Source organism: Parasteatoda tepidariorum, chromosome 3 (genome assembly GCF_982258835.1).
Source record: "Parasteatoda tepidariorum strain Cologne lab strain chromosome 3, Ptep-v5.0, whole genome shotgun sequence".
Lineage (NCBI taxonomy): Eukaryota > Metazoa > Arthropoda > Arachnida > Araneae > Theridiidae > Parasteatoda > Parasteatoda tepidariorum.
Genome location: NC_141757.1, coordinates 88,563,846 through 88,591,315, shown reverse-complemented (window position 1 = coordinate 88,591,315; position 27,470 = coordinate 88,563,846). Strand labels below are relative to the sequence as shown.

General features: G+C 27.0%; 2 long non-coding RNA genes across 2 annotated transcripts; one reads left to right on the top strand and one right to left on the bottom strand.

Annotated features, from left to right (window-relative positions):
* Nucleotides 1-8,331: 8,331 nt before the first annotated feature.
* Nucleotides 8,332-9,010, top strand: LOC147813943 (uncharacterized). Its single transcript, XR_015432645.1, has 2 exons — nucleotides 8,332-8,421; nucleotides 8,481-9,010. It is a non-coding gene; the product is annotated as an uncharacterized LOC147813943 (long non-coding RNA).
* An 11,774-nt stretch (nucleotides 9,011-20,784) lies between these two features.
* Nucleotides 20,785-22,599, bottom strand: LOC147813942 (uncharacterized). The gene is made up of 2 exons (XR_015432280.1): nucleotides 22,405-22,599; nucleotides 20,785-20,984 (listed from the first exon to the last, which is right to left on the bottom strand). It is a non-coding gene; the product is annotated as an uncharacterized LOC147813942 (long non-coding RNA).
* Nucleotides 22,600-27,470: the final 4,871 nt, after the last annotated feature.

Here is a 27,470-nt window from a genome sequence, read left to right as displayed (position 1 = left end):
TATACTGCATTTTTAAATACATATTATTATTTTAAATAAATTAAATATTAAATGTCATTTTAAACATATATCATATTTAAATAGACATTATATAGATATTAACACTATTTTTTTTTAAATGCACTAAACCTTCTATTGGTTATATGAAAAATCGAACAAAAACAACTAAGACAGTCTTAACTATAATTTAATAATTTAAGTTTATCAAGTTACAATTACTTTTAATTATAATAGTTATGCGTCTTTCTCGTACATTGCTGCAGAGTTTGGCTAAGCAAAGTAAATATTTCGAATTGGCATTCCCATAATAGGCAAAGAATTTCTAAGTCCCTATATAATTTATGATAACAGAGAAACCTATTATAGAGAACCCTGTATTCCGATAACAGTATATGTATTGATTTAAAATATGTGAATAGTGTGTTCAACATACAGATTTTATAGGAGTTACGAAAAGCTGTTTCGAAGAATTGTTTATTCTATAAAACACAAATTCCTCGTTTTTAGAAACATGATGCAGCTCTGATATAAAATGTAGATAGACATCGTAAACTTTGTTTACGAATTCTGAGAAATAAGTTAAAGTGAAATCTTATCTTGTTATTATCTATTGGTATTGGGATAGGCTTTTTCAGAATTTAATAAGAAAAGAGGAAAAAATAATAATGGGGAAATAAAAAGAAATCACGTTTTTACATTACTTGAAATTTAATACACAGTGAGAAAACCAAATTTTATTTCTTCGTTGTAATTAAGATAGAAACATTATTTTTCTTCGTTTTAAAAAAGAATAAGCAGAATTGTTTTTATTTATTAAAGAAGTCTCAGAATTTGTATGAATTCTTTATATGCACTGTTAGAAATTTCTCCGAAAAAATGGTTAATAGCAATTTATTTCATTCTTATTTTAATATATTCAAAGAAAACAATCAATAATCATAAATAAGATAATGGTATTCAAACTGTTCATAATGAGAAAACCAGTTTATTAACTGCTTTCACCAAATACGAAGACAGAATTTTATCACATTAACTAGGCTCACTTAATGAAACCACTTAGTTCCTTGCATCCGGGTACAGATCATAGTCGAGAGGGCTAATCTGTGAATCCATGACTGGCAGAACGAGAGTTCAAGTCCTAGCGCTGACACCTAAATATTTCCTCCATTGCCTTCAACACATAAAGAGTTTCCAGTGTACTTCACTCCCCAATTTGTTACCCTGGACAATTAGAAAACGATACTCCCATTCACGCATAGATGGCAGTACCATAACTCTGCTAAACACACAATCTTAGCTATAATTTCCAGTTAAATTTCGTTTTCATGGTTTTGAAACCATGCCAGTAGTAAATGGTTACAAACCTTATAGTTCTGTATTCATGGTTTTTTTAACCATACTACTGGTTTCGAAACCGTAAAGGTAAAAAAAAATTTCTTTAATGTAAACTTTTCGTTTATTTGAATGGACAAACTGTTGCCGGTTATTTTATCGTAATTTTAGAATGAAAATTTTAACAGTGTAAAAAAAATATTATTTCTTTGCTGTATTTAAGATAGAAACTTCTTTTTTCTCTGTTTTAAAAAAAATATGAAGCAGATTTTTTTTATAAAGATATCTCAGTATTTGTATGAATTCAACATTCGTAGGGGAAAAAAATCTTATCTCTTCGTTGTAATTAAGATAGAAACATCTTTTTCATCCGTTCTAAAGTAGAATAAGCAGCAGCAGTATTTTTATTTATTAAGAAAATCTCAATGGTTGTATGAATTTACCGCAGCAAAAATCCTTAATTATGCAACAATACTTATGTAATTTATGAATAATTTTGAAATTCGATGTGATTTCAAATTTGTCATTACTGTTTTTTGGTTAGGTATTTTCCCCCTGCCTTGCGTAAAATTTTTAAGAGCTGAAAAAATATAGATAATTTTTAAATAGCTTACTGAGTAGTAAATTCTAAATTTAACAAAATAAAATAGAGCAGTCTTGATTCTTGAAAAATGATCATCATTGGCTTTTGTTTCTTTAATTTTTTCTTCTTTAATATGATTTTATAGGATATGAAAGCTCAAGCGATTAAAATCGAAAAAATAAATAATCAAATCAATATAATTTCTAAGTTATTTAATATATTGCTAAATAAATATCTTAAAAGGAAGAACTGTACAAAATTATTCGTTTAAATTTTCAGACTGAATTAGAAACATTTGTTTTATTGATCATCTTTTTTGCAAAAAACATGATCATTTATTTAAATTTTATTTGCAATTAAACTTTAAACAATGTTGTTAGAGACAAATTTCAAATTATTACTGGATGATTAATAAATAATGAATGCCTTATCTAAATTATAATGATGATTATTATAAATTATAATGATTATTATAATTATAATGATATCGAAATTATAATTACGTAATGTTTATGCATACAGCCACAATTACATGTGCTTCTGGGTTAAAATTAACTATTCCCTTTAATTGGGGCAAAATCAACAAAATTTTTGGTTCTTTCTCGATTATTCTTTCTCGACATTATACTTAACGGATTTTAAATATAATTACAAATCTTGTACCACATGTGGAAAAGATTGTGAGGATTTGAAATTATTTTTCAATACCTGATACTCCAAGTTCTCAAGCTGTTTTAGGAATGCCCTTCCTCTTACTCATCTCATCTTTTTCTACAATCTAAAACTCTTTGTAAATGCAAAATGCGAAAAAAAATAAACTGACCACCCTGAATAACTTTTGATCTAATTATCGGCATTTCACATTGTAGGACTCATTCGTAATAGTTCAAGGTGGTGATCTCAAATATGCTAAGTTATTAATGCAGACGATATTTTAAGTTATGAAGTTAAACACATGAACTCTTTCTGAATAAACATAACTTTTTTCAACGGATTCGGATTTTTGACTCTAAATTGTAGGGGATAGCCGAAATTTGGGAAACATGATCCCAATAGCTTGGAAAAGAAGGCGGCCTAAGCCTTGAACCACCCCTTAATCTTATTTTTACTTTTTGCGTATTTCGCCATATACGAATTTTTCAAAATTCGATTTATCAGGAAAAAATAGATCAATTTCGCTCAAATTTTTATTTTTGCATATATAAATTACATTCTTTAAAATAATGAGAGAAAATGTATATCTTACAATTCAAAAGTCTTTTGATTATTATTAAATAAAATAATGAAAATAATAAATATTTACTAAAAGCTATATTTTGCATGGAATATTATCTTTAGAAGAAAAAAAATTATAATTTTGTGCAAAAATTCTTCCATTCGTTTAAAATTTTCTCGAGTTATGGGGAAATACGCAAAAATTAAAATTAACATTATAGGGGCCCAAACTTTGGACCACTCTACTGGGACCCTATTTCCCAGATAGAGGCAACACCCTATTTTGAGGGGGGGGGTCGAAAAACGAAACTCGTCGAAAAAATGGAATGTTTAATCAGACAAATACGTTTTTGCATCTGATTTCGCAACTTAAAATATCTTTTGCACTAATTAATTGGTTTATTTGAAGTCACCCCTTCGAACCTTTAAGATTGAGCCCTCTAGAAAGTAAAGATCCGGTCTTTAGATCAAGAGTTTTTCAGAGTGGTCCATTTTTCATTTTGCGCTCTGTACTTTTTACTGTACGTACGTAATTAGCTAATTCTCTATTTAAAGTATATTTCCTTTTAAGCATAATATAATAAATCAAAAGTAATGTAATGCTCTTTGAAGAATTAGAAAATCAATACAAAAAATTAAGGAAAAAATAAATCGAAAATGGCAAATTATTGTTCCAAAACACATTTAAACATATTTTCAAAGAGCATTATATATTATTTTGTAAACACATTTCATTATCTCCAAATCATTACTTTATCTTTTAAGTAACTTTTAAACTTATTTTATGCATTGTATTTAAGAATGACTTACATAAATGACATACACTTTGAACCAATGCTGTTATCTCCACCAAGAATAAATATATTTCACCTAACTTGTCATGTTCCCATAGGTAGAGAATTATTTCCTGCTATTTATGTAATGTTACATCATAACTTAAAACAGACAATTTACGAAAAATATTGCAGCGTCTATTCTTTTTTTCCCTAAGCAATTACCTTAGCTTACAAAAACACCATTATTTACATCCTTGATAAAAATAATTTTGACGGGATTTATACCACACCGGATTTCATTATTGCCATCTCACACATTTTACTATATTTTTTAGATTGAGTTTTTAAAAGTAAATAGCCCTTTGGTTTAGGTAATCTATTAATCAAATACGTATTATGGATTTATATTGTAAACAAAAGATTTCTCTAAAATAGAAATTCTTCGCAAATTTTAAAATTCTTCATAATTAATACTTTTTCTTAATATATACGATAGAGCAAATAGTTTCCTACTTGACTTAAAATTATCTGAATATTAAAATAGTTTTTGTCTACTAGTACACAGAAAACAATAAATATCCAGAATACTATATTTTACATGGAAAGGTTAAATAAATAAATGCATTTTGTGAAGTTAAGTTTTTATTTACATATTCCGTAGCACTAAAAACTGATTAGGTGTCTTTTTCTTTCAAGTATTGCAACAGAATTTAGTTTAACCCTGTAAATATTAAATCAATTTACTATTGCTTCAGAGCTTTTATGAAGTAGTCATGCAGTAAATAAATTAATTAAAATTTCAATAAAAATAAATACGAATGTGAACCATACTAACCATGAGCAAGCAAAACCATACCATCCAAACATTTTAAGAAACATATTACGTAAGTCAACATGTTTTTATTATTAACTTAGAGCATATTCTTCATTAAAAAATATTTTTGATTGATAGTTCATTCCTGAAATAACATAAAATGAGACAATGTTATCTCAGAATCAAATATAATAAACAGTTTTATATCAATTTTATAACAGTTTATATAACAATTTTATACCATCTAAAGAACACAATTATAATGAAAAACATGCATATTAACAAAAGTTTTATTCAAATGCAAAGGTACAATTTTGTATAAACTATTTGTCTTCCTATACTTATGAATAAGAACATTAATATGTGTTTATAATACTTACCCACGCATTTTTAGAGTATATTGCTCAAAGGTAAATGGAAGAAATTCCGTTAGTGACTAGATACATATATTAGACTTAAAAAATTCTTTAAATAAGTACATCTATGCATGTAAAACGCTTAAACGTGTCACAATACCAAGATTTTTCACGAATTGGTAACGATGAACTGAAACAAACTGAACCCTAATTTGAGCAAAAGTTAAAAATTAAACGCTAACTATTCATATTAGCAAACAAAATGTTATAGATTTATTTCAATTGATTTAATTAATTTAGGCGTGTTACATGCAAATTTAGGGCTTTTTCCAGTTAAGTTATGTTTAATAACCTATAAAAGAGAAAGAGGAGTCTTAATAAGACTGTAGAAGAACTGCATCAACGGTGGAGATCAAACAGAAATACTGTCAATAAAGTGACAGTTACATGAGTCTGAGTCTAAAAAGTTTTACATTTTCAATTTTATGGATTGGGAAATTTATAAATATTTGAAACATTATATTATATTAAAAGAAGGAATATAATATATATTGGAACATAATATTAAATGACTAATTACATTAAATGAAAATGCTCATCAATTCAACTTAGTTTTTATTCAAACTTGGAATACTGCGCCCATTTTTACCAACTTTGTTAATCAGGGAATAAAGTATTGTCAAAATTACTAGAATATGGTAAAACTTACTGTGTTTCTGGCTCTATGGAAGCACAAAAAATCTCGGTAACTTTAACTGAAACTCTATGAGAAGTATTTTGGTAAAATTAGCAATAAAATACTGTTTTATAATATGTGATAAAATTTGGTGAAAGTGGTAAAATTTGATGATTTTATAATGATACTTTAGAGCATGGTATATGGCATGGCATGGTTTATAATGATACTTTAGAGCATGCTATTTAATTGGTTTAATATAGTTTTCAGTTTTCCATTTTTACTAAGTGTTTGCTAATAATAACTATGGTTTTAAAAATCAGAATTTCCGGTTAACCAGTATAATATGAATGGATAAATTACCAATTGAATGGTTTAAAAACATTATAGTTTGGTTTTTTTAATCAAAATTATGGGGGTTTTCTGCTAGATTCCTTACCATACAGTACGATAATTCTACTAAAATTTGTTTCTGTTTCGATGTTAGAAAATATAAAAGAAAATTATACGTTAATTTCTCTAATTTTAATAATGTTTTAAACTCCTTGATTCCTTGAATTATAGATTTTAAAGAGATTAATGATTGATTCTATCATAGAATGTGTTCATTGTGTTACTGTATTAACTTGATATTTTTAAATAGTGAAAATATAACATTATCTAAATTTAGGTGATGCTCTAGCACTGACTTTTTTTATACTTAAAAGAGTGCTCGTGCTTAGTGAGCAATGTGCAGATTATTTAAGTAGTTTGCAGATCGCTTAGTTAATTTTTTAAACTAATTTTGCACTTTATTGGACTATCTTGTTAATCTCCACATAAGTTAAGTAATCTGTAGAATAACTGCATTCTAAGAAATGTATGCCCAAATTTCACGAAATTTTTTTTGTTTTTGACGAAACCGTTTCTTGGTATACGCCCAGAGCAAAAATTTTGCCAGAGTGACGAAATAACTAATTATATTAAAAAAAAATTTCGCTATTCTATTTTTTTTTCCAAAAAAATCCCTCGTAGTGCCTGATGTGTCTAATTTTTTCTAATAATCACTTTATCTTGAGCATCATATAGAGGGATGAGTGTCCCCCAAACAAACAGGAAGGACTGACACAACAAAGATCCGGAAGCTTGATTCGAACCCGGAATCTTTTTAGTACGAGGTCAACTTAATGACCACCTAACAGACTAGTCGGCTTGTTTGCCCACTTTATTTTCAATCGTCTAATCTTGATTCTAATTCCGTCATTCTAGTTAACAGTTTGCCGCAAAGTACTAAGATGAGGTTCCGTTATATATTTGAGAGTTCGTGTTTTGTCAAAAATCACGTTATTCTGAGAAGAAATTCTTCTCAAAATTAGCGAAATACAGCTCAAGGATTGCTGAATTGCCAAAAGTAAGAATTCCGATTGTGCTTTTTTTTCCTTTAACGGTAACATGCGCATTGCATTCTTTCAAATTATATAGTCTGAGTTGATTATTAACAATTTTATAGGATTGAGTGAATTATAAAATTGCATATATAATTACATTTGAAAGCTTCATTATCATGGAACTGATATTGCTTTTAAACTCAACCATAAAAGAAAAATACTGTTTTTTCGGATAAAACAAATAGTTTTATTTACAGAAGATTAAGCATTTTAGTGAAAGAGGAATAAAAGGTTGCAGTAATAAAAATGCGACAGTAGACAAAATAAGCGTAGAATATCGTATATTTTTCTTTCATTGTGAACATAATCTTTTATAACCTAAATCACACATAAGTAAAAAAGTACAAAAAATTCATAGAACTGCCATCCTTTCTAAGAAAATAAGAAATGTTACTTTTTGCAGACCTTAAATGACTTCCATAATATAGTTAACTTCTAAACGGTATCTAGTTAACTTTTCATGTTTTTTTCGTAATATTTTTTGTATGTTTTGTGTTTTTATAGAAGAAAAATATAACTGTTTCTTTTCAATGTGACTAATGTAACTTTCTCAGAATTTTGACATGTTTCTTTGTTAAAATACCAATAAGTAAAAGTAATTTTTCTCCATTCTTGAGAATTTATGGGACAAACCATGTTTTTGTATTTAATTGGAAAGAAAGTGGCGCAATGTTTGAAAAGTTATTAATAATTAATTCTTCTAAATTAGTACCATTATCGTAACATTTTACATTAATAAAGTTACGCCAGTCATGAGGCGTCAGTCAAAAAGAAGATTTCTTATGAAACATTTATGTTTTTTCAGAGGAAGATGTTAAATCAAAAAACATTACGTTAGTCAAAGGTTTGACTCAATATTGCAATGCGATTTAAATAAATATCAAAACTAAAATATCGAAAACATTTAGAGGTACTTATTATTTCACAGTTTATTTCACTGCCTCTTCTTAAAGGCTTTTCGAATAAATCTAGAAAAATATAATAATTAAGAACTATATATCTTTAAAACGAAACAAAATTTAAAGTTTTCATTTTAGAATTAAGATCGAACATAATAGTTATAGTTCGTAAAATCCATTTGAAATATTATTAGACTCGCTTCAACTTTCTTGTAATAAATATTCGCTTTATTGCCATCTTTTTATGCAATACTGTTACACATTGTAACAATAATTTTTGAGGCACTAAATAGACTTTGAATGCTTCACACTCTTTATTGATAAGAACTTTTCACACTCCAAGGTTTATTCTACTTTGAATTCTTCACACTCTTTATTGATAAGAACTTTTCACACTCCAAGGTTTATTCTACTTTGAATTCTTCACACTCTTCATTGATGAGAACTTTTCACACTCCACGGAACTTTTCACACTCGACGATTTATTCTAATAATATATTTTTTTTTCACAAGTCTCCAAATTTCCCATGACTATGGTTCAGGATTCTAGGAGCAGATAGAGCCAAATTCCAACTCGAGGGCAGAGACACCTACATCCAGATGTTGGGAAGGAAGTATTGGAATGGTGGCAACAATAATGAAGCGTCCCTTTGGAAGTAATTTGATACCTCAGTCTATGATAAGAGTTGGTGAGGCGCGGAGGCTTCGGCCTGCCGTTGTTCTCTCCAAGAATGGAGAGCAGAGTATGATTCTCAATAATGAAATTGTGATAATCTTTCAGGATCCATGTTGATCTGTAATGTTTGTAGTGGAAAACTATGATCAAAGTTAATTTTTGATTTCTACTTGAGTGTTAGAAAAATTTGAAATATGCATTTTTTGAATTTAGTGTGACCTCATTTAATGTGATGGAAATAAATCTGTGTAAGTAATTTTTGTCGTTTTCTTAGAATTATGTTTCTTTTTTTTATTTCAGCTTAATCTGCTTATATCTAAATTTATTATTTATTTTCCAGAGACTCCTTTTAGCTTTATACTACCACTAAATTGTTAAGTTATCCACCACGTGTGGCAGCAAATTTAATCAGTTAATGGCTAGGTTAATTAGGATGATTGTATCCAATATTTTTATCTAATTCTATTTTACGGCTAATTTGATTAAGTTTTATTTAATGATTTTCTATCTCATCACCATAAACTTTAATTCTTTTTTTACACACACAGCAGCACAAATTATCATATATACCACCATTTAATAAATACAAATCAAAGTTTCAACACGAAATCCTAACACGTTATTTATTGATATCTTTCCATTGATGTCTTAAAATAATTTTGTGACGAAAAAAAAAGTAAAAATCGGCCCATTTAAAGCTTAAAAATAAAAGTTTTTTGTTTCATCATTTTTCGAACATCATTTTGGGATTCTGTTTCATCATTTCAATGAAATATTTCAATAAAAATGCAGTCGATGTAGTTTAAGATAAAATTCCAAGTAAGGCTAAATAATAAAAGCAAATAATAATAATTGCAATCGTAGCAAATAAGGCTTCATTAAAAAATTATTTAAAACTTAATCAGGTTACATTATAAATGAGGGTGTATTTCAGCTCATTGGTGTTTAAATGAATTAATTTTTTTAATAATATATGTAGGATGGCGGTTTTATTAATTTGGAGCTTGTTCCACTTTTTCCATGCTATATAACTAACTTATTCTTTTGTAAAGTGAGTATTTAGTACAATCATAAATAATGAAAATCTAAAATAACTGTGAAACAATATCTTAATTAAAAGGCCAGTTTACTTAGCAGTTCTCAGAAAATTTACATCAATAAAAATAATGAGCTAGCTTGTCAGTACATTATTATATTGAACGTATTAAAATGGCATATTGAGTCTATGTAATTAGCACTCAAATGGTTATATTGACAATATCATTAATTTCTTTCTTACTAGAATTATAAAAATTAAAAAATGTAATAGTTAAGCCTAAAACTACTAGTCGTGCGTAATTACTGGGGAAGTATAAGCATTGAATTTATTATACTGCAAAAAAGTTGTGTCTATCTTAACACCAAAAATAATGACAAATACTTTGCACTAAAGTGCTCTTCAACTTACTTTAATGGTACTCTGTTACCCTTAATGAGTGTTCACCACTACACCAAGAACAAAGAGTAGATTTTAGATTAGCGAAACACTAAGAACGTCTTTTTACGCTAAATAGTGTAAAGTAGCTGCCATCTTTTCTGTATTCAGTAGTGCTAAATTTTATAATTGCAGTAATATATAATACACATAAGTTTCAGTAAAAAATGATTGTATACTCTAATTCTTAAAATAAATTAGTTTGTAAATTAAATATACGTGTAACACAGAGAGAAAATTAAGACAAATTTGAACTAGGCTTAATCGAATACAAGCAGGAAGAAAATTAAACTGAGACGAAAAGTATGGTCAAAATTTAAAAGAACATGATAAAATTTACCGTGTTTCCGTCTTTTTTGTAATTTTTATAAAAGCTCTTTGGAAAAATTTTTGATGAAAATTTCTAAAAAGACATAGTCTTATAGTATTTGAAAAAATTTGATAAAAATTTACCACATTTGATATATTTATGATTGCATAAATCATGGTATTTTGTTAAATTTAATTTTCAGTCTTGAACATTTTACCAAATAAGTGCAATAAATTTTTAAATAAATTTAACTTTTAAATGTTGCTTAAGAACTAAATTTTTTAAAATAAGAATTTCGAGTAAATCTTTACTGTATGAACTGAAAAACATCCAAATGAATAGTTTAAATACTTAATAATTTGGCTTTCTTTACCAGAATCATGTTTTTTTTGCCAGAAATGCCATTACCGTACGGTACGGTAATTTTACCAAACTTTTTCTTCCCTTGCAACATTATTGTTTTAGGAAGTGATAATAATTCAAACATGGTGTGAAAGAGCGTGAGCTCAGCAAAAGTTTATACCAAAAGGTTTTGATTAATATTACATTCTTTTAATTGTATATTAAATCTCAATATGCTGTTAACCTGCAAAAAAGTTTTCCTTCACACAAATGTTTGGGTTGCTCTGCATCACATTCTATGAAATATTACACAGCAGTTTTAACAGTTTAAAAAAATATTTCATTCTATGAAGAATGTTATGCGAAAGTTTTCTTTACGAACGTTTTTTTAGAGAACGAGTTTCTTTAATCTAAAATAATCCGGCATCAAATTACTTGACTCTTTGTTTGTATTCTCAACCATAAATAAAGGATTATTTGTAAAGTTTTCTTTATTAATTTTTAGTAATTAAAAAATGGGGAAATTAAACTTGGAGTAACTAAACATGACATACTAAATAAGGACTATACTCAATAAATCCTTTGATATTTAAATTATCAATTTGTTTTCCTTTCTTCTTCTAATTAAAAGTTTGGCATGAAGAATATGTTTTTAAAATTTCTCTTCCTGTTTAAATAATATTTTAAAAGAAAAATATATCCTTGAAAACTTCATTAAACATTATAATCAGGTTTATAAAGTACTTTTTAAGCTCATAAAAACCCTGAAAAAACAAAACTGTTAATATAAAAATATTATTTCGGATTTGTTTTTAAAAAAATCGTTTATATTATATTTTTAATAATTATCTTTTATATATTATCTTCTTAATAATTATTTTTCAATTTTTGTTAGTATAATTGTGAAAAAAACTGAAGAAATATGCGTGCTTTAACCAGAAAACAGTAGTTTGCTTCCTCGGAATAAGTTAAAATAAATTGAAAAATCCTCTTACTACTATTTCCAATATCAACAAAATAAAATAGTGGCAGCTTTTTAATGCAGATTGAATTAGTTGATTGGTTTTTTAATCAATAAAATAATTTATTATTTTATTGATTTACTGCATTATTTGTTTGAATAAAAATAATGATTCAATAGAGAGACTAATTAAAATCTGATGATGTATTAATTATCAAAAAACAAAATCGAGCAATTAAATCAGCATGATTGGGACAAACATTATTTTTAAATTAATAATAATTGTTTGTGATATTAGAATAAATATTCCATCAGCCGACACAATCCAAAAGAAAGCTCACAGTTTCCCGAAAAATTTAAATCCTACTTAAAAAATAAATAAATAAGGCATCCAATGATAGCTATGAATTATCAAGGGGAAGTTGCTGGCTGCAGTAAAAATTGGAAAAATAGAATTGCATCTGAATACAAAAAATATATCCAAATACAGTGTTAGAAAAATAAAATCACAAAATACGAAAATAAAGCAAATTACAGAGACAGATCAAAATACTAAATGACATCAAAATAACAAATTGTAAGAAAATTATACATTACATCAAATAAATATTACATCAAAATACTAAATTTCACCAAAATACGAAATTTCATAAGAATACAAAGCTGCATCAAAATACACAATTACATCAATATGAAAAATGACAACAATATGCAAAAATATCATCAATGTAAAAAATGTATCAATATATAATATTACATAAAAATACTGAATTTCACCAAAATAATAAATTTTATCAAAATACAGAATTACATCAAAATACAAAGTATTATCAAAAGTTATACAGAAGATCTTGATTAAATCTGAAACACTCATTTAAAGCAGTAAACTGCTGACATTATCGATATAATCAATATAAACTCCAAGCTAGAAATAATTTAAACAAAACTATGATGAATAAAATAAAATAAAATAAAAAAGCACTACCTTCCGAAATAACTAATTGAATGTACATAGAACGTTATTTGAAGTAATCAAAAGGAATGTACAGAATAAAAGGTTAAATGCTGCTAAATATAATAATTATTAAACTACGACGTTATTGAAATTGTTTCGGTAACTTATATCAATCGAATCAAATTTTGGGCCTATTCCCGATTATTTAGAGCATAAAATCTCTATCGGATATTTGTGTTTGAGGATAATGCAAGTTTCGAACATTTTCTGACCCTTAGGAACTGATTTCAATGCGATAATATCAATTCAGATCATCAATCAAAATTACAAACTTTCTTTTGACTAGTTGGAGTATTCATATTTGAATTGAAGCTCCATTCTGAATGGCAATAAACGTTCCAACTACTTCCTGACCACAACAAGCATAATCTATCTTTCATTCGATCACCCAATAGAATTCAACATAAGCCGTAATACTGACGGCTTTTGGATTTTTAAGATTAATCGAATTTCAACTGTAGCTCTGTACTAGATGACACTACAAGTTTACATCGTTTAGTAACCACCACAAACGAAATTTATTGAGTTATTATGGAGAAAGGGAATTAATAGCCAATCAAACTTTCGACAATTTTCCATCTAACAAACTAACAGGAAGGCTGAAAAACAAAAATATTAATATATATTTTTTAAATATATAAAAATATAAAAACATAATAAAGTAAATATTGAAAAAAACGTATATTTTTCAGATAGACTAGAAAGACAAAATTATTCAGTTTCGTTTTTTGTAAAACCTAAAATAAAACAGGGTGCATCTATACCATACCACATTTCTGTCAAGACTAAGAGCAAAAATTTCCCGACATCTTTTGAGAGGAATATACTCTACATTTAAATATTAATGCATTACATACAATAAAATAAAATAATATATATATATATATATATATATATATATATATATATATATATATATATATATATATATATATATATATATATATATATATATATATATATATATATATATATAATAACAGGGCTACAAACCTGTTATCAGTGTTGTATTTAGCTGGAAATAATGCAGTCGTAAGCCATCAGACGTTCTAAACAGGTTTATTTAAAGGTAGGCTGGTATTGATAACAGTTCACATCCCCACTCCTGCAAAGGAGGGGGAGTGGACAAGACTCCGGACAATTCCGGAACAGCTTATCAGGATCACATCATGATGAAAAGGACACGCAAAACTAGCGTTCTTACGTTTTATAACAACGCAGATTTGAGGTAAAAAGGCACACTTAGTACATTCCTTGTAACCTTACGCATTAAGGAAAATCATTTACTGCTTCCTTATATGGAAGTGAAAAAGGGAACGATTCTAAAAATAACACTTCCCTTGAAATATAAATCTATTTATATTTCAATGGTATGTTTTCAGCCTTGAATTCCCAAAATAGAATCTCTCTACGCTTATTCTTTAACAAAGACATTTTATGAAAACGAAAGTGTTTTAATTCTTTTATTAATACAAAAGTATTTAATTTTTGTATTACATATATATAACAAAATAAATAAATGCAAGAAGACACGAAGTTAAGAAAAACAATAAGTTTCATTTATTGCGCATAAGCTGCAAGTAAACAGAACTCATTAGATAAGTTCAAAATGAAGATAAAACAAAGGAAAATTATCGACCTATGCAAAAGTGGGGGGGGGGGAATATAATAATGAAAAAAATAAGAAACGACTGATTTAAAAAAAAAATTATGAAGTTTTTTTTTAAAAAAAAAACTGGAAAATAAAACATATAATCTTTAATATATATTTTTTTTAAAAAATTTATTTCATCATTTCTTTTAAATCAGTCGTTTCTAATTTTTTTCATTATTAATTCTCTCCCCCCCCCCCCTCTTGCATATGTCTATAATTTTCCTTTGTTTTATCTTCATTTTGAACTTATATGTATACGTATATATATATAATAGACTAAAAAAAAAGAGAAAATTATTCAGTTTTTTTGTCAAACCCAAAATAAAGCAGGACAAATCACTTCCTTAGCACATTTCTATCAGAACCAAAAAATTGTTTGCGTCTTTTGAAAATCATGTTTTACGTTTTTCGCTTTTAGTCTCATAAAAGCATGATAATTTTCTCCTGTTTAGTTTATTTGACAAACGCATTTGTTTACTTTTTATTTTATTACTATTTTTAAACATAATTTTGCTCATCAGTTGGAAAATATCAAAAATCAGTTGTAGCGTTTTTCCTGAAAAAAATCATACAAAAAATAACTGTATTTTTTTGTTGATAATAAAAATGAAATAATAAAAAATTACGGACTCTTATTATTACTTTTAAAGCAACAATCATCCTATGCCAGCAACATTTAACATAACTTAAAGCCTATATATATAGCTATATACCTATCATTTCCAGAATAGTTCCATTTAAACAAGTTGCTTAAGCATACAATTATACTAAGCCAATTTTAAGAGACCGTGTGCACATGAATAGATTTGATGGTGCTAGGCTCAAAGCTACCAGTTTAGTTATTAGTATGGTAAATACACAGCTGTTTGACATTGAAATACTAACTGCATTACGTATATTATAGCAAATCTCTAATAGGATAAGATCTACCTTTAATGAAGGTGAGCTCTATAGTATATGATATGCTAACTACAGCTGTTGGCTTTACGTTTAGGATCATTTCCAATATGTGATATCATTTGGTAGGGAAACAAAATATATATATTGCGTTGTGATATGAAAGTCAGATTAAATAGTCATAAAGTAATTTTTTACTTTTTAGCTTAAGTAAAAATAGTAATTTTAAGGTTTTAAGGAAAATAAACATTATAAGGATTTATTTAATGCTGTATGATTGTTTGCTATAATCAGGACTTTGTAAGAATCTGTACTTAAAACCTACTGAAAATACACTTGTATTTACAAAAATCTGATAACTACGAAATATAAAAAGTTAATTTGCAGTGATAACCACAATATTGATAATTAAATGATGCACAGTGTGCAATAAAAAATAGCATTCAGAATATGTTTTGATCAGATTTTCGCTAATTAGGACTTTACCTTAATGGTTCGAAGATTTCACCTTAAATATGCTAATTAACTAGTTAATAAGATATTTTAAGTCGTTAAAACAATGTAGAATAAATTTGTGCAAAAAGTCTTATACCTATTAAATTTTTCGATCATTAGTAAATTAAAGAATAAGAAGCAATAAAAAATATAATTATTGCATGGAATTATCTTCAAGGTAAAAAAAAAATTTACCTAGTGCAATTTTTTTAATCGTTTAAAAATTTCTTGAGATTAGATAAAATATGTTAAATTAGTTTTAAATAGCCCAAATTTCCAAATTCTCGATCACTCTTTGCTCAAAACAGTTGCAAACATATTTTTAAGATTGTGGCTATCCCGTTCCCTGAGTCTTAAGGGAGGAAGGATCTTTATTCAAGCTGAGAAAAAAAACTTCTAGTAAAATTACCCTGTACATGTGCATTCAAAATACGGTAAACTTACCATGCAGTAATGTCAATTCTGCTTTTTTATGAAAAAAATTAAATAAAATAAAAGCAGAATAAACACAATTTTGTTAATGAAACTAATTTTATGCCATCTCTTAAGGTATGATGATGCAGTTACCGAATTTTCTGACATTTATAATCAAATAGCACAGTAAAATCATTATGAGTAATCGCTACCTAAGCGCTTCAGTTAAAATTACAATTCTTTTTCGCGTTTCCATACAGCTAGAAACACGATTAATATTATCATAATGTGTGAGTTTTGAATACGCTTTTTCTCTCAATTCAGAGAAAATACTTTTTTTGTGTTATAATGGGTAAATTAATGTATTATATGCATAAATGCATTGGCAAATTTAGGTTTAATGCCCTCAAACACTTAAAATTGAGTAATGAAAATTAAATCGCGAAAACCCAAACATTGTATGAAACGTTATTCAGGATTTTTAATTTTTTTTTTGTGCATTGCAGATATACAGTACATTATATGCAGCTTTTGTTGTAGTTTAAGACTCTAGTTCTGTATTTTCAATTCAAATTAGGTTCTGAAAAGACCTTTGGAACAATATTAAAATTTAGTGTGCTTTTGCACAATACAATAAATCGCATAGATATCATCGGATTACTTGAGGGTAATGTAGACATTTTGAAAAAAGAATGTGCTAATTTTTACACTACGTGCTATTTTTAAACTAAGACTATGTATTATATAGTGTATAATTTAATAAACCTAGATTGCTAAAAATTCATCGGAAAAAATGGTTAAATAACATTTTTTTAAATTGTTAATTAACCATTTTATTTATTCAATTGTTAATTGACCATTATCATTTTTTGTATTTATTTAATTGTCAATCTCATAAACGACAGAATGTAGGTTCGAGTCCCTGCACCACAATAATTCCACCATTCCCTTCAAAACATGAAGAGTTTCGAGTGTCTTGCACTCCCCAATTTGTGACCCTGGGCTATTAGAATACGATATTAATTCACGCATAGTTGACAACATCATATAGCTGCTAAAATATCTTTTATGTCAAGTTAAATTTAAATTTCTTATATATGGTTTTGATGCTATGCTAGTTGTAAATGCTTAAAAAATCGTATACTTTCGTATTCATGGATTTTTAACCATTCCAGTTTTTAACAGTTTCAAAACTGTAACGGTAAAAAAATTTTACCGTAAACTTCAGGGTTAATTGGATATACAGACTGCTGACCATTATTTTACGATAATTTAGAATGAAAATTCTAACAGTATAGTATGTGGACTGGAATGTAGAAAATATATATATGTCCCTCCATGGGTAAGAACAAACAGCAAATAGATTACCTTATATAGGTATTGACAGTTTTGCCTTTTATTGGTCAATTTATTCTTATCTGATTTTTGATATGATTAGAAGGATTTTTGAAATTTTTTTTATAATAATGTACACTATGTAATTCTTTTAAATCTGATAACATAAGAATGATAATGCAAGTCTAATGCCCCTCTTAAAAGTGGTTTTTTCGAGAGAGTCATGAAGTAATATGAATTTTTTGTTCAATGGAATTTCATATTTTTATAATTTTATAAATGAAAGTAGGTATCTAAATTTCAGTATATAATGAAATAAAAAATAAAGTTGCATACAAGATCAAGAAAAACAAACTTGTCAAATGCTTAATTATAACTTATTAATTATTGATTTTTTTATTCGCCAATACTTTGGTAAAGTATTCGCATATTCCTCAATAATTAATACACATTTTTACCACAGAATATTATGAAATATCATAGTTTGATAGATTTTAACTTTTGGCATTGGGCCTAATTTTTAAGAATTTTTCCACTTTTTCGAATTTAAAAGTTTCTGAAAAGCACTATTTTATATTAATTTCCACTTAATTTTATAATTTTTAATACTGACTAAATGTTTTTTTAATTATGTATTATTAATACACGAAAAGAAAAGTTAATGTTTAAGCAAAAATGTAAGTAGCACCACAGTACTCATAAATGGAAACTAGAGAAACTGATTTCTATAGTGTTTAACTTGTCTTATAACATATGCAGTTGAATTTTTTTCCTTAGAAAAAGCAGTAAAAATCGTTTTGATGCAATCAGTGCTAATGTTGTTGAAATTATAAATATTACGTAATAATAAATTTTACTGGTATTGAGTAATTAGGTATTAAGTGTTGCGGTAATAGGTACCCAATATAATATTACAGGTGTATTATACAAGTACTTAATATAAGTAATGGGGTTATAAGCTTTTGCGGCCCCTTATAGTGGATACAAACTGTTTTCTTTTTATCGAATAATTTTTTATGAGACACAGGTGTAGAATTATTATAACATTACAATAGAACATTTTTAAAATATTAATTGTAAATAGTATTTTAAACTTTAAATATTTTAATTTATTTGAAATAATAATATTAGTGTATTTAACAATCACATAAGAATTTTCCATATTTTCAACGCAACATTTATGTGCTGTTGACATAGATTTTTATCCTGCAATAAAATAAAGATTTAATTAGTATACTTTATATAGGTATATTGAAAAAAACGTTCCTATGGAACACTATTACGCATATTTAGTAGCTAAAAAATACTAGCTTTATTAGAAATCTCAAACTATTTGCTGAGTTTACTAAAAAAGAAAATTCCAAATTACTTCAAAAAGATAATAATTATCAATCTCTATAATAACTAATCTCTATAAAAACAAAATATGTTTTGTTTATGCACTTATGTAAAATCGATATTTGTTTCGAAGGAAAGTGTAGTGATTGAATGCTCCCAAATCCTTCTTTGGCATTCACAGCTTAGAGCATTGATGGAACACTTTAAATTCATCACGATAAGTACCATCCGCTGTAAGCGATAAATCTTTCTATCTTGAACACATATTCTTGATTCCCGCCATTCGTCTTTCCTTTTTTGTAAGAGTGATTTAATCTGATAGAGTCTTTGATATGAAAAAGGCGAAGGAATGTTGGCACAGAAAACTGTGATATCTTATTTATATCCTAATGCATAAAAAAATGTCTTCTTTTAAAGTTGCGGTTTTTAGACTTTAAGTAGTCTCTTGAGCTTTTCGGCTTTTATAATACATATATGCATTTATTATTTTGAGAATGAAATTTTAAAAAAAAATCTCATTAATATTTTTGTTTCTGTTAAATAATGAAAACCAATAATAATAAAATCTAAAATATATTTGTAATTTTTTGCTCTTTTGTATAATTTGAGCTCGATATAGTTAAATTTAATTATAAGGAGGATATTGTTGCGATGGTTTATGGGAGAGTAATTATCAATTCAAAAAATAAATTTGTGTAAGTTTAATTAGATAGTAAAAATATATATATGTGTTAAGGCCATATCACACTTAAGGAAATTCGTCCAACTCAACCTTCAACTCAACCTCAACTTCAACTTTCTGTTCAACTACTACCTGAAACAGTTGAACTATGGTTGCCATGCGGTTGAAAAGAGTTGATCATTGATAAACGAGTGATTTCTTTCTTTTTAGGCGATTTAGCGCTTTATACATAGACGGATAAAAATTTTCATCGAAAGACTCAGCGCGTGTGGTAATTAAATTTAATTTAATCGACGGCAATGGATCCTTACTCAGCAATTTCAAGTTTGATCATTTACAGTTTGGTAAAGAAAAAAAAAGATAAGAGAAGGACACTTTGGAGTAAAGCATGACGCTTACGAAGACAGAGATTAGGCTGTTAGGAAAATTTATTGAGAGAACTGTTTGTTTTCATTTGTGCAATCTTTGACATAGAAGTTAAAAATATATAATTAGTTTTAGTATTGGAAAAGTAAATTAGGAAAAAAATCACCATTTTGTTATAAATATATTCGTTGCATGCTGTATTAATTTCACTTATTATCATAAATTAAACACATAAGTAGCAATGGATTTTTATCTTTAGTTAATAAATATATTTTTAGATTATTCTTTACCTTTAGTCATATAGTACTTATTTTAAATTATTCAAATAAATTACCTTTAAGTTTTTCATATATTTAATAACATAATATAGCTTTTTGCAACTTACATTTACTATGTATATTTTACAACGGAGAAAACAAAATCTAATATAAGAGTAAAAATAAGCAGTTATAACAAAATTTAGGAGTTTGATAATTTTTTGCACCAAATTAATGCAATTAATTTTTTTAATGTTGACTTTAAGTTCTTGAAAAATTATTAAAATAGTTTTTTAAGAGTTCGATAAGTATTATTATATATGTTTAGTGAAATACTCTAATTTGAAAAAAATTGTGCTATTTGTAGAAAATTAAAAGTTTATGTGAAACTGAATTTTAAAAAAAGAAAGCTATTAACCGGCACTATTTTGTTAAAGGTTCAACATGAATAAACACAAACTATTCAAAAATTAAGAAAAACAAGAACTGATAAAAGTGAACAATTTATTCCAAAAGCAGTTTCGATTAATTTTTTATGAGCTCTTAAATGATATTTCCTGTGGTGGTGGGATGTTACATTCCAAATGTTCTCTTTTTTCTTCAAGAGTTCAATAAATGTGCTCTCCATTTCGATGCTCCATTTAAAAGTTTCTCCAACGGGAGCTTGTTCAAAATTTTGACTCATCTTTGCTGCAATACAAGTAAAAAAATTTATTAAGAAAGGTGAAGCAAATGTATTTAAGGTAACAGACAATAAGGAACAGTCATTAAAAATTACCAACCAATTAATTCTGTCAGCATATTGTTATGGTATGAGTAAGTTTTTTATTATCAGTAAAAACTGAAATAAATTTTTAATGGTTTTCCAGGTTTTTATAATAAGATTAATAGAAAGTGAAATTAAAATTATGTATAATTACAAGGAGTATCAGTTACTTGTCCCATTTTTTCAAATATTTAACCTTAAGAAGAAGACTTCTTTTTTAGATAAATAATTTTAACTTTATCTTTAATTTCAAAAAATAAATTAATCTATTAAATTATGAAAAAAGCAGATATAAAAAGTACCTACATATTAGTATATTTAAAGTTAAACGTGTGTTAATACTTTTTTATTAAAAAAATTACATTGAAAAAACCTGTTAGGTGCTTTAACGGGTAAAAAAATATTTTCAACTTCCTTCATAATTTATTCAAAACCTGCTTATTAATAATATAAAGAATGCAACTGCATTTGAAAAATTGATCCTTACAGTCTATGTTATTTAAATTTCCATCTAATCTAATTTCATTAAATATTACTTTTTGAAAAAACCCTCTTTAAATTTTTAATAGTAATACAAAATTACAGATACAAGTTTCTTCAACTTTATAAATATTAAAAACTTAATCGTATAAAGCATGCAGATCTATTTGACAAACTTATGCTACACAATAAATTACATAAGATTAAATGTGAATCAATAAGTTTTAATAAAAACATTTTTTTAAATAAAACCCACTTAGCGTCTTACCCACTTAGCCCAAGTGGGTTTTTTCAAGGTGGGCCCACTTGTCCATAGAAAGTGCAAAGTAATTGGAAAAAAACAAATTTTTATTCCGCGAATACTGACAAATATACAGTTTAAAAATAAAATAATACAAAGAAATTAATTCTGTCAGCATATTGTTTAGGTATGAGTAAGTTTACTTTTTATAACGCAATTTTTTCCTTTGTAAAAAAATATTCAAAATCACTGAATTCAGTACCAACTCTAGAATAATTGCTGGTATAATCTTATCGGAACTATAGAAAGAGCAAAGTAATTGTAAAAAAAAACTATATTTGAATTCGGCGAATACTAATAAATATACAGTTACGTACGAAAAAGATTAAATGCAATTCATAAAATTTGTTTATCATTTAAAGTAATGTCAAAATATAAAACAAAACTACTTTTATGTACTTGCAAAATTTACTTCAGATTGGCGAATTTGGCGTAAAAAATCATACTTTTAATTCACGGTTAAAAACATAACACATTTATAACATAAACTTCTTTAATGGATAGAAACAGATTTATACTTCTTATAAAATAACTTTAAAATCAATACTCAATTAAAAACTCACCTGAATTAATATATAACAAATTAGATTCGCTGCTTTTTCACATAAACTTTGCCGCCATATTGTTTTGACTTGTGCTATCCCATAATCCCATGCGGTTGCTGCCACCTGATTGGTTGAATTGTGAAGTTGAATCAACTCTTTCGAAGAGATCTGAAAGAGTTGAACAGCAGTTGATCCAACTCGGATAAGTATAGCACACCTATCTTTTCGGACGGAGTTGCCTTCGGAGTTGAAGTTGAGGTTGAGTTGAAGGTTGAGTTGGACGAATTTCCTTAAGTGTGATATGGCCTTAAGTCGCGCATTAATTATTAAACATCCCAAGCCATTTGTCCGTGCAAGTGAATAATAACGGCTAGAAGCAATTTTGAAATAATACAAAAAATAAAGCCGTGGTGGCTCAGGGGATAGAGCGCTCGCCTTCCAATGAGGTGAACCGGGTTCAAATCCCAGTCATCTGGTCAATAGGAATTCCTCACCCGGCTCTCACCGACCATCCTCAGTTGTTGGACGGATCATGGGTAAGAGACCCCTTGCCTTATGACTAACCATGGGAGGTTCTCATAGTTTTCCTCTTCATGAAACGCAAATATAAGTTAGTTCCATCAAAAAGTCCTCCACGAAAGCAAATTTCTCCCAATGCATTAATCCATTAATTTTCCTGTTTTCTAGGTTAGGTTCAAAATTACAAGGCTACGGAGTTGGACATTAGCTGCCGTTAACTCGAAATTGGGTCGGCTGTTTAAAGACTGTGATAAAAAAAGTCTAATCATAAATTTAAAATTAACGTTCTATCTAGAAAGCATTCTAGAAATTCTTTTTTTTTTCTCATTTGTCAAATTCAATTTTTTTACATCAGCTATTGTTATTCATTATCATTTATATCTTACATATCATCTATTATCTCAAACATCATAGAAAAAATTTATTCCGAAAATTTTCTTCCAAATTTTTCCGATGAAAACTAAAATAAACATTGGGAACAAGAACCTGAACCATTCTTTATCAATTTTATAGATTACCACACCGCCTTACCCTATAACTTAAAAGGGCATATATCGGTAGATGTTGGTGGTCAAGAAAAATGTTTCAATACACTAATCGAGTAATTTAGTGCGAGAAAATTAAATCATTAAGTCGAAAGTTATTCATAAAGTAAAATACTTTCAGTTGCGAGTAATATCGTAAATGTGTGAGCACTGTAAAGAATTTCAGCATGCCTCCACGACGAAGGTGGTGGCAACTACTTTATACGAAAGTGGTGAAGTGAAAAGCCAGACATAATTCTTGGATCTGTGGTTTAATACAACAATGTTCTTTTACACTACTTCGTGTGAAGTAGACATCAAAATTTTTGTCATTCAATAAAAATAAGTCTGCAAAGTAATTTTTACAATACAATAAAAATTAAGAATCATTAATATAGAATGCATCTGTATAAAAACTCTTTAAAAAAACTTACTTAGGAAATTAAACATTCACAAAGCACAAAGAAAACCTGAAGGCGTATTCGAACCGGGCTTAAAAGAACAGAAGCGGTTAGAAATTATACAATATAAAATCAGTTAAAACAGTTCTACGAGACTTAAAAAATTAAAACATATACATCCGTATTAAACAACTAAAAGCATGCATACGTATTAATTGGTGTATTCCTGTTTCAGTTGAAGAATATAATCGTTGAAAATTACGAAAAATTCTCGCCAGCTCATTTCAGATTGTAAACAAGTGTTGTGATTTAAGAAGAAAAAATAATTCACATATGGTCTAAAAGCGTGAAAATTTGGTGTAAGATCATTTGATTTTAAGTGTTAGCAACGAATATTTTTAACCAAAATTATTTGAAACTCTGGAAGAGCATTTGAAGCTCACATTCACTTTTTGGATGTTGTTATACTTTCTTGGTCACAAAAAAAAGTTTCTTGGTTCTCCAGAAAAGGCAGTTATAATACGCTCAAGATTGGTAAAAGAGCCCATATTCCAGTCTTCATTTACTCTCTGAATTTAAAGCTAATTCTGAGCAATCTGAAAATTGATAATAATGTTAGAAGTAATAATTTTTTCATGTTTCATTACAATCCCGTTTGCAATATTTACATAAGAAGATCTTAAAAAATTTAGGTATAGAAGTCCGAGTCATTTTGTTACTCTCAATCTTCAATATTATGCGCTCACAAATATGCTTTCAAATATTTTAAGTTGCTACAGATAAATTATTGCTATTAAAGATTGATATTTACTTCAGGCAATTTCTTGTAATTTAATAGTTTGCATACGAATTCTACTTGAAATTTCATTTTACTTAAGAACGTTTTGGCTCCAGACAGTATTCACCTGACATTTTAACATTATTCACCTGGTAAGGTTTACAAATGTCTTAAGTCAACAAATTATCGTTTCATATTATCATAAATTAACACTGAAGAGAAGATTGATGCGTCATTGAGCTGAAGCTAGTTTATAAACTTTGACAAATTATACTAAAATTTATGTCCTTGAAGTTGGAATATGCAAATTCTTGAAATATCTGAAACTACACGTAAATAATAGTATCTTTAACCACGCAAAATTCTAGCATATATTCATACTTTGAAAACGTGGTTTTGTAGAAAGCAAATGCAACTCGTTTTCTTGGTTAAGTTACAATTCTTATGTTTAGTTAAATTAAACAAACTAAACTAACTAAATATAAGAATTGTATAGTTAAAATCCTTATATTTTGTTAAATTAGTTAAAAAAATATTTTAGTGACATATTTATTTATCTACAAGAAGCTACACTCATTAGACAGGAATTCTAGAAACAATCCTGGATCAATAACGGTAAAAAGTGCTGGCATTCAGCATGCGTGAACTTTTTACCATAAAATCCATTTTTAACAGAGCATGGTACGGAACAAAAAAAATTATGTACCGAAATTATTACGGGAATAATTAAAGTAAATTCAATTAATCACTCTAATTAAATACATATTACGGAAAAAAATTATGGCATAAAAATTTACGGTAAATTGAATTTTGTGGTAAAGTGGATTTTACGAATGCACTCAAAATGAGGGTGCTTTATACTGTAATTTGGTCTAAAATTTTTTTCGTGTTATTAAGTATAATAATACTTAATTTATAAATATTGTTTTAGGGATATTTATTTTTAATTAAAATGTTTATGACAATTTCAATTTTCATAGTTTAATGCTGGTGTTCAATTTTTCAATTTTTACGCTTGCTAGACTTTTTAAAACCAGTTAAATAAAAGAACGGCGGCATTTCATTTAAGTGACATTTTTTATTATATTTTAAATAAAAAGACATGGCATCATAAAAATATATATGTATTTACTCCCAAATAATATTGTAAAACTGTTTAATGATTGACATATAAATTTAAATCAGCTTTAATGTATGGGTATAATGACAGGAGCAAACAGTTTCAGATTTCGTTTTATCCCTTTCATATGTTTTTAAAAGGTGCCTCATTAAAAAGTCATCAAAAAGTACTTACAAACAACGTTTATAATTTGATGCCGTTAGGGAGAAATCTTGAAGCGATCTCTTTGCAATTTACTAAACACAGATACGCTAAGAAATGAAACAAGTGTTACAATCAGTATACATTTTGGACTATTTCCACTTGTGTACAGAAATTTAAGATATTTATATAAAATTAACATAGATGTTTATATATTTATATATAGAATATATATAGAATGAAATATTTATATAGAATTTACATAGATATTTAAATATTTATAGTATATAGAATATATAGAGAATTAGATATTTATATGGAATTTATGTAGGAAATTTAAATATTTATATAGAGATATTTAGAGAATATATGCAGAATTAGATATTTATATGGATTAAAGATTTGTGTACGGAAATTAAGATAAAGATTTTATCAATGCGTAATTATTAGGAAAACAAACGATATTTAATATGGTACGATTAAATTAAGACAGGCATGAAAATTTTCAGATAAACTTTAAAAAAATACCAAACAAATGTTTATTCATAGATATGCAAGTATGTTTTAGATATTTCTGAGTAAAATTTAGATTTAAAAACTTAAGGGTAAAATATTACTATAATATTAATAATTATTTAATTAAATATTTAAAAACAAAGTGCTTTCGCTATAATCAAGTTAATGTTACCCTGCATTTAAAATAAATATAGCTAAACAAAAAAAGTTAATATTTTCCAATTATTAAATTTATGTTCATCGAAATTAAATTTCGATAAACAGAATTTAAAAGAGAAAAAAATTCAAAGAGAAAAAAGTTTGTTTATGATAGATAATAAATGAAAAGAAATTCTCATTATCATAAAAAAAAATTTATAAATTTATAATTTAATTTTGAAAATACGAGTTTGGAGAAAGAAGCAATAACATCTTATGCCTAGGCTATTTTAAACAGATTTATTTCTATTGTACTACAAGAAGTTCAAATGCATAGATTTAGAGAATAATTCAACTTAGTAAAACTATCAACTATCAATTTAAAATGTAACATATATTTGAGAAGTAATCATGCTTTTATAGGAGAAAAAAATTTTAAAAATGGTAGTAAAAGTGTTTCAGTTCAATTTTTTTCTAGGGAAGTACGTAATTTGTGACTACAACTTTTTCTTGATTATAATAAGAAAATTTATTTGTGAAATTTTTACTAGCAAATTTGTGTGAACTATCTTATTTACTAGAAATTTGTGTAAACTAACAAATATGTGTTCAAACAGTTGGCAGTCACACTGAAAAAAAAGTCTGGTCAAAATTACCAGAATATGGTTAAATGTATCATATTTTCGGCTCTATGGGAACACAAAAAAGCTCAGTCATTTTTTCCGATGCGTTTGTTAATGATTTTCGTTATATTAACCATAAAATACAAAATTATAATAAGGGATGAAATCTTGTTAAAATGTGCTAAAATTTGATTGTGTTATCGTGAAACCTTGCAGCATTGCATAAAATACCATATATTTGGAAAAATTCACTTTTCAGTTTTCCATTTTTTACAAAATGCTGTTGTTGTTGTTTTTTCTGTTGCTGATCCAGGAAGCCTGTTT